This window comes from Pantherophis guttatus, chromosome 6 (assembly GCF_059756535.1).
Source record: "Pantherophis guttatus breed Tessera chromosome 6, ASM5975653v1, whole genome shotgun sequence".
NCBI classification, from domain to species: Eukaryota; Metazoa; Chordata; class Lepidosauria; order Squamata; family Colubridae; genus Pantherophis; species Pantherophis guttatus.
The window spans coordinates 45,791,446-45,805,068 of record NC_142068.1 but is presented as its reverse complement, the minus strand read 5'-3'; positions in this window follow the sequence as shown (position 1 = coordinate 45,805,068).

Below are 13,623 nucleotides of genomic sequence, written 5' to 3'. Positions count from 1 at the left end.
CAGCCACCATGAGAAAGAGTTGGCAAAACAACTCATTTCAAATTGGATCTGACCGAGGAGGCTCAGCAGAAGCACCTCACTGAGGACTGCTTGGAAAGCATAGGGAAGACCTGCGGGAGTGCAAGGGCAGGTACCGGTGCCTGGAGGCTTAGCGGGCTGAGATGGTCAGCCAGTTCCAGGCCATGATGTAGTCCCACTGGAACAAAGCCCTCCGGCTCTTTGCCACCAGCAGCACTTTCCTCCAGCCTTCACCCAAACGCCAGCACCAGGAGGCTAAAGCAGACCCCAAGTCAGAATTTCTGTCTCCCTCCGACCCACATAAAAAGACCCCAAAGGGGGAGACTCTACAGCAACACAAACATTCATTGCATATATCTGTCCCAGGGGCCATAGTTTGAGGACCCCTGATTTAGTGCAATATAAAAAATGCAAATAATTTTTCTGCGGACCACCAAAATTTTCTCGTGGACCACCAGTGATCCACAGACCACCAGTTGGTGACCGCTGTTCTAATATGTGGTTTTGGAGATGAGGGCTCTGCATATATGCTGTTCCCATGGAGCAGATTTAATGATGTTTTCTAAAAAATCAGTTAGAGGTGAATGTATTGATGTAGGAGTCAAGAACACCTATCTTGCCTGTACCTGGCTTCATTGTCTGCCATAGACATTCACAGATTTTGATTTACCAATGAAGGTGGAGTTGGGATGTGGATCAGATGCTGAATATTATCAGGTAATAAGGCCAACCTGGGAAAGGATGTCAATGCTACCTGCCAAGGAAAGTCCAGGGAGAGAATTTTGTCCATTAATCCAGAGGGACATCCCCAGAAAATCTGGTGAGAAATCAATACAGGTCGTCCTTGATTTATGACCACAATTGAACTCAAATTTTAAGCGAGACAGTTGTTAGGTGAATCACTGCAATTATTAAATTAGTAATATGGTTGATAAGTGAATCTGGCTTCCCCAGAAGGTTGCAAAAGGTGATCACATGCCTCTGAGACACTGCCATCTGTCATAAATATGAGTCCGTTGCCAAGCATCTGTATTTTGATCACACGACCATCAGGATGCCGCAACAGCCGTAAGTGTGAAAAACAATCATAAATCACTTTTTTTCAGTGCCATTGTAACCAAATGGTTACTAAACAAGTTACAAGTCAGGACTCTCTGTAGTATCTCCTAAGCCCTAATAGGGCAGGTATCTAAACAGTGATAAGAAGCTAATAAAATGCCTCTCCTCTTTTACATAATAGTAGGGAGAAGATCCAAGATAGCGGTGCAATTGGAAGAATAAGGATAAAGAGAGCCAAGAGAGAGGCTTAAGAAGAAGGCTCTATTGCTGGCTGGCTATGCTGGAGGCCCAGAAAAAAAAAAAAAAACAGTTGCCATCAGAACAAGAAGCCAGGGCCATATTTGTCAGGCCAGAGGGAAGCTAAATGGCATCACATATTTGGTGGCGTGTTTTGGAAGAATTGGGATGAATTTTTGGAGGTTATAGGGCCACAAAAATAATTCAAGTGGCAAACACTGCTCATTTCTGGTTTGCAAAGGACAAAGAACACAGAGTGGAGCATAGAGCAGGCAGCCCTCTTGTGATTGTTTTAATGTTTTCTGGAAATGTTCAGATTTTCCATGATATTTGTCTCTTTTATTGTTTTATTAAACATTTATTATAAATGAACATTTATTACTAAATATCACCAAGTAACAATAGACAAAATAAACATTTTAAACTGGTGTGAACAAATAGTTTAGATTTTTTCTAGCAGATAGTTGATGGTTTCTGATTTAAAATAATATAACTGTGACAAGATTGCATTTGTCCTGCACAATTAGGGTTCCAAGGTAGCCTAATATCTTGTAATGGGATGCATTTCATTACATACATTATACCATTTTCATGGGATACACTAAATCATCCATCTGCCCTTTTATTTCTGGTCTCGTTAAATTACATCAGTTATGCCCAGATGATGCTGACTTGTGGATCTTGGAGCTCTGATAAAAAGGAAGGTACCTCAAGTGCAAACTCTGCCATTACTTTCTATAAATTCAGACACTTACCTCTATGACTAGAGATACCACTTTAGCAATTCATACTTACAATAAAAATAATGCTTCATAAAAATATATCAGTGTTCACATCAAGTACAAACAGGGGTGAAATGTAAAATTTGTTACTACCGGTTCTGTGGGCGTGGCTTGGGGGGGTAATGTGACGGTGGGTGTGGCCAACTTTTTTTTTTTTAACTTTTCAAAGCATTTTTTCTAATGCTTTGAAAAGCCTCTGCTGATCAGGCAACTCAGCTGGGATCGTCAGAGAGGCTTTTTAAAAAATGCTTTGAAAAGCCTCTCTGAGGATCAGGCAACTCGTCAGAGACTTTTCAAAGCATTTTTTTTACCACCTCTTCGCAGGGGTGAAATCTAAAATTTTTCCCTACTGGTTCTGTGGGCGTGGCTTGGTGGGGGGTGTCCTGTGACTGAGTGGGTGTGGACAACTCGATGTCACTCACAGCCACGCCCACTCAGTCACAAGACCCCCTTCCACCAAGCCATGCCCACAGAACCCGGTAGGAAAACTTTTTAAATTTCTTTCTCCTGCGGCTCCGCCCACCCGCCCCATTCCCCGGACTCCAACTTTCTCCCACAGCTGGCTGTCAGGGAAGGCAAGCGCCCGAAAGATACCGGAGTTGCTTACTCTCCTCTTGAATGAGCCGCTCTGGTCCACGCGCTGGCTGCGTGGACCAGAGCGGGAGAGTGAGCGACTCTGGTACCTTTTGGGCGCTTGCCTTCCCTGACAGCCAGCTGCGGGAGAAAGGTGAGCAGTAGGAGTCCGGGAATGGTGCATTCCCCGAGTCCAGGGAATGGGGCAGGTGGGCGGAGCCTCCAGCTGCCATTGCTACCAGTTCTCTGAACCACCAGCCATCATCGCTACCTACTCGCCCAAGCCGGTCCGAACCGGGAGCATTTCACCCCTGCCTCTTCGGCCAAGAGGTTGCAGAAAAAAATGCTTTGAAAAGCCTCTGACGATCCCAGTTGAGCCATGCGATCATCAGAGGCTTTTTTTTTTTACTTTTAAAAGCATCTTTTCGTCGGAAGAGGTTGTAGAAAAAATGCTTTTAAAAGAAAAAAAAGCCTCTGATGATCGTGCAGCTCAGCTGGGCATGATGGGGGGGAGGGCGGCGCAGGGATTTTTGCTACCGGTTCTCCGAACCACCCGCCACCATCGCTACCAGATCAGGCGATCCGGTCCGAACCGGGAGCATTTCACCCCTGAGTACAAATATCCATATGAAGCAGAATGTGAAGGTTCTATGATTGTTGGCAAGAACAGAGAAAGACTGAGAAGAATTTGTGAAGAGAACAAAAAAATGAGAGAAAAATCTACAGATCAGAAGAGGAGATCAAGAGAGACCCATCATAGTTAGAGAAGCAGAAGACGCCAGAGTGTAATACATATAATACATATGTTGACCAATATACCCAAAACAATACTTTGTGCATTTCACAATTTCAGTCTGAGTTCCATAAAAATACATTTAACAGAATCTCAGAGAAATTGAGGGTCTGGCTGTATTCATATGACATACTGAATCATCACCATTAAACCATATTAACCAGCTTAGTATTTTGTGCAAACACATTGTACAGTTAATCCCCGGGTTACGAGTGTTCCCTTAGCGAATGTTCGAAGTTACAGGATATGCACCCCCTAGCATTTACGAACAACTCCCGAAACTACGAATGTTGCACACCACAGCAGTTGTTCACCCTTATGAATGACCACAGAGGCTCTGCAACATGCCCAGCCTATTCCCTCCCCCCCCCCGCGCCAGGTTTTCATAGGCACTAGGCCTGTGGATATCACCTTGCGAAGATCTAGAGTTCTTTCTCTTTCTTGTCCTGTTTTGGTGCTTCAGGTCTTTGGTGAGTACACAGAAAATGGAGGCCTAAAATACTGCATGATCACGGAAGATCAGTGCGAGATCTCACGCTATTGATCTCTTGTCTCACAGTACTTTAGGCCTCTATTCTCTGCCAACAGAGGCCTGGATGAGATCTGCAGCAAAAGGCTTTGCAAATGGAGGGAAGGCCTGAAACATTGAAGCTTTCCCTCCGTTTGCAAAGCCTTTTCTCATCTTTGCCGAAAGATGATCTTTGCAGCCCAAAATGGAGCTCCATAGCTCTGTTTGGTGTGCGCAGGCCTCATCCGGCACTTTGCAGCCTAAAATGGAGTTCCATAGGGGCGGGTGCACCCCTCAGGAGCTCTTTTGGTGTGCACAGACCTTGTCCAGCACTTTGCAGCCCAAAATGGAACTCTGGAGGAACGGGAATGCCCCTCTGAAGCTCTGTTTTGGGCTGCAAAGTGCCGGACGAAGCCTGCGCATGCCAAACGGAGCTTCAGAGCGGCGCACACAGCTGAGAGGCTGGAAAGGAGACAGCACAGTAAGTGACCTGGGGGGGAGGAATTATGGGGAGCATGAGGTATTTCAGTGGGTCGAGGAGGCCTTGGGTGGTGTTAAGCAGGTGACCTGTTCCATCAGTAGGCCCCCCCATGGCCTTCCCCACTCTGAAATACCTCATGTGCACTTAATGAGCCACAGATTTGATTAGCAAATGTGTGGGCAAAAGGAGGGAGTGATCACATTCAAAGTACAAGATTCACTCCCACAAAGCCTCAGGTTATGAATGGAATGAGCAGGCTCCATTCCATTCGTAACTTGAGGACTACCTGTATTGTATGTGGTTGTGGTAGCCTTAGTTTGATCTGTCCACCGTAGGGCATTTGTAGAACCTTAAAACATTACATAGAAGCTTCTACTGGTACTAAATGGAATGTATTTGTGTTGCTGACATGATTATACCCATCCTGTATTAGCTATATGAATTGCCAGAGCTTTTCTGGTTTCCATTTAAAATTCTGTGTCCTCTTTCAAAGCCTTAAAAGTTTTAATTCAGGTGGTTTAACCCTGCATGTACGGTTATCTTCAAAGGATTTACTGGTCTACCAAAACATTCAGTAGAATTGTATGTGGGCTCCAAAGAGAAAACCTCCTCCTGTCCCACAGTATTTTCTCCCTAATAGAATATAGCTGATTCCATCTGTGAGTGTTTTACCAAATCAGTAGTTTAAATTGTATTTAACTGAAAAGATGTTATAACTTTTCACACTTGAAACAATATTTTGTTTTAATAGACTTACTGTAAATTTGTTTTAACCCACTAAAACGTCAGGCTGAAATGCAATAGGGAACTTAAGAAAGGTGTGATAAGATATAGATGAAAAGCAAATGGTTGCTGTGCGAATATGAACTAAATACTATGAAGGATGAATACAAAAGACTTAAATTGAGCTGGTTTGTACAAACAGAGAGAATGAATGAATGAAGATCAAATCATAAAACATATACAGGTAGTCCTCAATTTACGACAATAGAACCCAAAATTTCTAATGCTAAGCAAGGCAGCTGTTAAGTAAATTTTGCCCCATTTTATGACCTTTCTTGCCAGATTCTTGTTAAGTGAATCACTGCATTTGTTAAATTAGTAACATGGTTGTTAAGTGAATCTGGCTTCCCCATTGACCTTGCTTATCAGAAGGTTGTAAAAGGGGATCACATGACCCTGGGACACTGCAACCGTCATGAGTGAGCCGTGAGTCAGTTGGCAAGTATCTGAATTCTGATCATGTGACAATGGGAATGCTGCAACAGCTGTAAGTGTGAAAAATAGTCCTAAGTCACTTTTTTCAGTACCGTTGTAACTTCGAACTATTGTAAGTCAAGGACTACCTGTACATGAAGAGTGAATGGTTTGAGAAGCAGGGAAAGACTAAGGAAGTCATGGTTGGATGGACTAATGAGATCCTAAAAGAGAAGTGAGTTTAAGGAACAAAATATTGGATCATAAAGCAGTTAATGGATATAATGGAAGCAGGGATAGTTTGCAAACATAAATATTAATTGTATCAACAAAAATTAAATATGACTATATTTCCTTTGATATTTTATTTTTATTATCTCTATTTTTTATTTCTATTTCTAACTCTTTTATGTTTTACATAACAATGCTTATCCAGAAAGGAAGAGTACAAACATTTGGTATGCATTATAAAGATCTTTCCATGTCATGCATTCCAAGTTTCTTAAATAACGTTTGGATCTTGTTTATTATATATGTAGGCAGTGGCAAATCAGTTCCATCCTGTTACTAAGAAGAGTATACAAGCATGTCCATCATCAGGATTTATTTTCTCTTCCTTTTTAAAAAAGATTTTGACTTTCGCTATTATTTAGTGGTATTTCTTCTTGTACATATGTATTTCACTCTTATTCCATTGTGATAGATCTTCTGTGCAATGTCACGCTTGAAGCTTTTGTTCAATTGAGCTCTGACTCACAGTTATATTTGTTAACTCTGAAGGTGACACAGGATGAATATGTGGTGCTAAGGTCAGGTTTCCTCTGAGCTTTACTAAAGGACTGATGACTTTTCTTTTTGCCAAAAGAATAATAAGTTTTCATAATTCACAGATATAAAAGTCAGAAATTTGAAATAAAAAGCATGGGTGTGGCAACTTTATTAAATATGAGAAATTTATAATTTGAGGAAATGTGTTAATGCATTTATTTTTAATTTGAACAAGAATTAGTGAAGTTATTACTGCACCCCCTCCTTTCTTGCGCTATCTAACCCAGGACAAATTGTTTTATTTAGTCTCTTTTCCTATGAGAGGAACTAGACCATCCTGTTCCACAGCATTGAGGGGGTCCTGTATCACCCATTTCCAGATGCTAAATTGTGGTGGTAGAGTCTGGAGAATGAAGCACTTCTGACAGAAAGGTCCTTGTTCACTCTGCTAAGAGTGCCTTGGGGTAGAGTGAAGCAGTTTCCTGAGAGTCTGAACTTCTTTTGTCCTTTGAGAAGGGCATTCTGTTTGAAATCAGCTCATGCCTCTGAAAAAAAAACAATCACTTTGCAAAATAAAACAAAATTCAGATAATGAAATTTAACAAAGATTACCAAAGAAAGAATACAGCTTTGCTTTCATACAGTAGTTTGCTCTCTGCCCTCGAAACATATGTTTTACGGAAACTACAGTAAACTATTCTATTCAATATGCTCTTTCTTAATGAGAAAAAAACTGTAATTTCTGAAATGATTAATATTTAAATTTAAAATGGTAACACAGCAACAGAAACTTTTAGATAGATAGATTAGGTTTGTGTTTTTAATGTTGGTTCTACGTTCATGAGATCAGCAAGAATTTCTTTAGCAGTACCAGTGATAAAGTGATTTTGATCCTTTCTGAAGTATATTGCTGAAATGAGGCAAGCTGAGGCAATTGTGTGGAAAGGAAGACAGCCCAACTATCAGGTAATAGATAATGGGGATAGTAGTGGCAACCTATCAAGAATCTCTGAAATCTCTTAAAGCTTGTACAAATACAAATGTGAGTTTTAATTTGCCTTCAAGGAGAAATAATTTTAAAAATTCATAGTTTTCAAGATAGTCTAATAATGTACTGAGCACTTCTTATAAATCCAAAATATTTTATTTGGGGAAAATAGTTTTAAAATGTTATTTGATGATCAACATAGGTGCTTTGGCAACATGGGACATGTAAAGACCAGTTTTCTTTGTTGACAAAAGAGGTGGCAATGTCTGACGTGAAGAAACATTTGTTGGCTTAGTGTTCAGAGCCAGTAAATGCAAATTTACAAAGCAAACAGCTCCTGCAATCAGGAGGGTCACACAGATCAGCAAATTGCCTCTCTTCCACCAGGTATTATCCCTTGCTAGTTTTGTGGAACATCAGGAACAAGGACAAAAGATACCCAGGTTTACAACAGAAAACACAACACAAATTAAGGGCTTTTATCCAAACCATGACTTTAAAATAATGGGTCCTGGGGTGAAATTCACTTATCTTCCCTACCGGTTTGCAAATGTGCGCGTGCTCGCTTCGCTCGTACACACCATCATCCACACATGTGCAAAGCCTTCTGCGCATGCACAGAGGCTGAAAATCATCACAAAAAAGGGACGTCATGATGTCCGTGTGGGTGGGTGAAGCCTCCCACAGCCGCCACTACCGGTTCGCCCAAGCCAGATAGAACCAGCTGAATTTCACCCCTGGTGTGTCCTTTATAGCAATAACATAGGAAAGGCTAATTTTCAGAGAAGTTACAGGAATCTTGGTGTACAGTATAGGAAATAGTGTGTATGTGTCCAAAGCTCTCAGTTCCACTGCCACTCCCCAAGAATCTTGTGAGTTTAGATGCAAGAGCTAATTCAGAGTGTGTGTGTGTGTGTGTGTGTGCGCGTGTGAGCATATTGTTTTCTTAATGTCTAGAGCAGGGGTCTGCAACCTTAAACACTCAAAGAGCCATTTGGACCTGTTTCCCACAGAAAAGAAAATACCGGGAGCCACAAAACCCTTCCGGTGCCTGACTATTTCTAGAAGGGGTCACAAAACTAGCATATGTAGTTGAATTAAATGTTGTTTTCTTCTGAAACTTTTTCTTGGATTTATCCATAGTTGGCCTACAGGGGGTTGAAAAGCTCACTAAATCGCGTGCCGGCGGGTATCGCACATTGGCAGTTGTGACACATATTTTGAGTGACAGGAAGCTGCAGCAGAGGGGTGAAAGAACCACATGAGGCTCCAGAGCTGCAGGTTGCTGACCCCTGATCTAGACTTTCATATTAAAAGGCTTGCTGCTAAATCTGCCTGATATCCATTGGTTTACCTTTCTCTTTACCTACTGTACTGTTTACAAACATAAATATAACAGAATGTACGATGCCAAGCTCAGCATCAGTGGTTGGGAGGTTTCTGTAGATGAGGAGATTCACTGCCCATCTGAGACGAACTGTTGGTGAGGAGCACCACCTCTGTTTCATTTGGACTCCATGGTCTTTTAGCAGAGCAAAATACCGTAATCTTGCTAGTAAATTGGCAGTTAAGAAATATCTGGTATTGTGATAGGATTTACCAAATGTAAACTATTATTTACACCATTGACCCTCCCACTAAAAATGTTGCTGCCCATCCAAAGATCTCAAGACAATTAAAATACATTAGGAAAAGCACTATAGCTCATGGCTTCTGGAGTTCTTTCCAAATCTCTTCACCAGTAGAGACTTTTTCTTTTTAACAAAATAATGTGTTGCAACTCCATATATGTGCATATCATACAATGTGAGAGTTATATGCTCAATTCTGTTTTCACATTATTAGGAAGGAGAAGGGGGGAGGCATCAAATGGAAGAATAGGTGTTGAGGCATTGCCCAGCTGCCTCCCTGGGGATTTATTTTACTTCCACAATCCCTGACCCAATTTGGCTCAAGTCCTAACACAATCTTTCTTTCTTTTGCCAGTTCCCTTTTTAAACTAAATATATATCTTGTATTCTGTACAAGATTCGGAGAGTGATCCTGCAGATAAACAAAGAAAATGGTGAACATTTTTGCAAAATTTCTTTCCAGTATTTGAATGGATTTCAAAGAATCACAAAATGCACTAAAGACAGAGCTAAGATCTTCTAACTTCAGATCCAAAAATTACAAGAGGGAGACTAGCTCAAAGAAATATAAATTGAAGAGGTAAGAAAATAGAGACATGTTGGGTTCTGTACTGGCTGTGATTTGTTTTTCTTTTTGTGGTGTCTTTGAGTCAATGTTGACTCCTGGTGACTGCCTGGACAAGTCCCTGCAGTTTTCTTGGTGAGTTTTCAGAAGTAGTTTTCCTAATGCAGCCTAAAGAACTATTCCTTTAATTTAAAAGTCTAGATGGACCACATGCCTGGCTCCTAAGACCAGATCTACCACATTCTTCCAGTGGGATCAGAGTCATAGGAAAGTGGGACAGACCAGAGCTATCCCGAAGGATGGGAGGGCAAAGGAGGTGGGAAAGACCAGTTCTTTCTGATTATTATTTACGATACCGTGTTTCCCCAAAAATAAGACCCTGTCTTATATTTTTTGAACCCTGAAATAAGCGCTTGGGCTTATTATCAAGGGATGTCTTATTTTGGGGGAAACAGGGTAGTACATTCTGCTATCAAAGTTCCATAGAAATGATTGCGTCTTTCATCTAAAGACTGTTTCTCTCTTCCCTTTCTAACTGGGTTTGAAAGTGCTGCTGACTATAGTCACTGACTGCCAGCACGTCTTTATTGCTTCCTCCTGCACCATCCCTACATTCCTCCTCCAGCCATAATTTTGAACCTAAATTTAGCAGTTTTACAAGACTGGTAGGTCATTTCTCAGAAACAGGTTGAGTTACAGATCTTAGGTATGTAGCACCACCTGACCTGTGACCAGTCACTTGGATAGCTTACAAGGTGGCTAAACCTCCACCCTAGGAACCCTGCCTGGCCATCCAACCCCATTCCACTAGAGAGTGGAGTGGTTGTTATTCCTACTAAGTGATGCTCATCATGAAATGGAACAAAGCTGGAGAATCCATAAATGACCTTACAAGCTGAAAGAACAGTGTCACTCAGCAGTTTTACTATGAAGACATAAATAGGGCTTGGCAGTCTGGGCAGAATAATTTATGCCAGCCATACTTTTCTGATGACTCAATTGCTGGAGGACTGCATGTTAATGCTGTTCCTTGAAAGAACCCTGTGTTCTGTGGAATAAATCACGACTGGGTTCATATTAAGCTAAATTCAGTTTAGAATAAGGGTGGGTAACCCGAGGCCCCAGAGCCATTTGTGGCTCCCCACTCTCATTTTTGCCATGGACAGAGTTACTTCTAACTACAGTTGCTAAAATCAGTATGATTTCCTGCCATTGCAAGGCGAGATAGACGGGATACATATACACACAGTGTAAGTTCTATGATGCTGTAATTTAGAAACTAGACATCTCTGGCTGTACCAATATTGTTTCATCAATTCCCCCTCAAGAGGTAAAGTGAAGCACTTGGATTTCCTACTTTGCTTAAGCACATGTGTGAACTCATTCATTTTGTGGGTGTGGAGATCCATTTTTAATCTTTGCCAAAACCTTTAAAAGCCTTTTAAGTAGATATGCCTAATTGTAGATATGCAACCTTCACTATCTTATCTCAACCAGAACTCAAGAGTTATTAACAACTTGTAAAACAAACTGTATCCCTGCATATGGCTACAACACTTTTAAAAAAGAAAAAGAAAGTGCCATTTTCTATTCTTAGATTTGGAATTCTTGGACAAGTTCTTATTCTACAGGAAACTGTTTATTTTTACAATGGGTGCGGCTGACAGGAACACCTTTGTAGAGATTAGCAATGCATGAGAACAGAAGTAGGAAGCAAATTTACAATCAGCAGGTGGAAGGGGGTAGAGCCACAGTGTTCTGGCTTTGATATGGAATTTATTCTGTCTTTGGGAGCCATTCCTTGATATTGTGACTTTGTCTAGTATTGCATTGAAATATATTACATAAACATTAAGGTGTTGGGTTTATAATACACAAAACACATTCTATTCCTCCCCATTATACATGTATTCTAGAATTCTTAAATACAGAAAAAGAGATTTTTATAACATAATTAAGTTTATCAATTTATTAAACGGAAACATAATTCTCCAGCTGCCTGCACTATTAGGACAAGACTGTTGATACATTTTTTTTCTTGGTAATAGTCACAGGAAAGTGACAAATTTGTCATTTTTGTATTACGCAACAGACTATCAGCAAATGCTCGTTTTTAAGAGTCATTTCTTCCACACATATATGACTCAAAATACATCCCAATTGTTATTTAATTTCTTTCTCAGTGTTCATTAAGATATCCTAGGACAGGAAGCCATTTTAGCACCAACTTTTGGCTGACATAGGGGAAGAAAATACATACCAATAAATGGTGGATCGTAAGCTGAACATGAACCAACAGGATGATGGAATTGGAGAAAGAGTGAATACAATCCTACCCTTTATCAATAGAATATAATGTTAAGATTAACAAAAATCCAGTTTGGGGCATATTTCAGGATGATACCGACAAACTAGAGTTATATTCAGAGGAAAGACACAAAGATGAAGTCTGGAAATAAAAAGATGAACAGTTGGAGACCCTGGATATGTTTGACTTGCAGAACATTGCAAAGAGACATAATAGTTTTCTTACAGTTGTATCTGGAGTTACTAGAAAAGATTGGGCAAAAATGTTCAAAGTTGTTCCAGCAGTCAGGACAAGAAACAATGAGTTAATTACAACAAAATAATTTTTTGTTTGATATAATGCACAATGGAGTAAAATTCAATGTAATTTTAAAGGATGTGTGTCTATCCATACAGTAATAAAGCAGATTATGAGCATATAGTTTATTAGTGATGTAAATGGTCCACAATTAAAATGCTCTCCCTTAAAATCCATGATATCAAGTTTATGTGTCACCAACGTAGCATAATGAAAACTAAAAAAAAATCATATACAGTACCTGATCACTTCACAATGCAAGGCTATTTTCCATGTTTCTGTACTGAAGACTGGTTGAGCGGATTCATATATGATACGGACCAAAAATATAGGTGGGACTGGATTTTTTTAGACTCACACACATCCCTTTTAGCATTTGTGGGCTTTGTAGGATGGAATGGGTGCCTTGAGCAAAGCATTGGCTTCAAAAGACATCCTTTAAAAAGTTAAGTCTCCTAGTCAAACTCAGTTGCTGATAACTTAAAGAGACAAATTTACTTCAATATGGAAGTGAGTTGGCCTTCTTTTCTTCTGAGGTTTGTTTTTGTTTTGGTTGTAACTTCCCAGACTAATATGAGTTTTTGATATTGCTTTAAAACATGAGCAAGGCTTGATTCTATAAGGCTTGATTCTGCCTTAACCCTCTTAACCAAACTCTTTTAGTTCTGTTTGTTTAATGACTGATCTTGTTCTTCTGTATTTTGGAAAAAATAAAATGCTTTTATTAGAAATATGGTAGTATCCTCTATACAGCAAGCCATGTTCTTCTTTATTGCCAATCTTAGTGCAAACTACACATAAACCTATTATCAGAGTGATGCACTGTCTTATAATATTACCAAATGTTGTCCATCAAGACCTTACTAGGAACAATTTGAACTAACATTTTAAAACTTACTTTGCATTCCTTTTTAACTCCATTTCATGTTATCAATCTTATTGTTACATTATTCAAGTTTAATTAATAACAAAAATAAAAGTACTTTGAGTCTCCTTGCCTCCTCAGCCATATGGACATGATCTCCACCAATGACAGCTTTTTCTCCTACTAAGCCTACCATTTTTACTAATGGGACCGGAAGCTAGACAACAGAAAGCCAAGAATCCAACTCATACCAGAATAGTAGAGATACGCTTTTTCTCTTTCCACAAGAATCATTCTGGTAGGAAAATTATTGGGATGTGACTGTAGATCCATCAGTTAAATGTTTAAAATGAAATGTGTCAAGTTCCTGGAAGCAGATTTGTTCCTCTGCTGTCTAACAGTTTATGATGGAACCCAATCCATCATATGGGTTTATGATGGATAAACTCACAATTGGGCTTAAGTAATAAAAGGTTTATATACAGAAGTTGTTAATTGTTTCCTAAAATATATTTCCCACATTTTAAAAAAATTTACATGGAGAGAAGCAAAA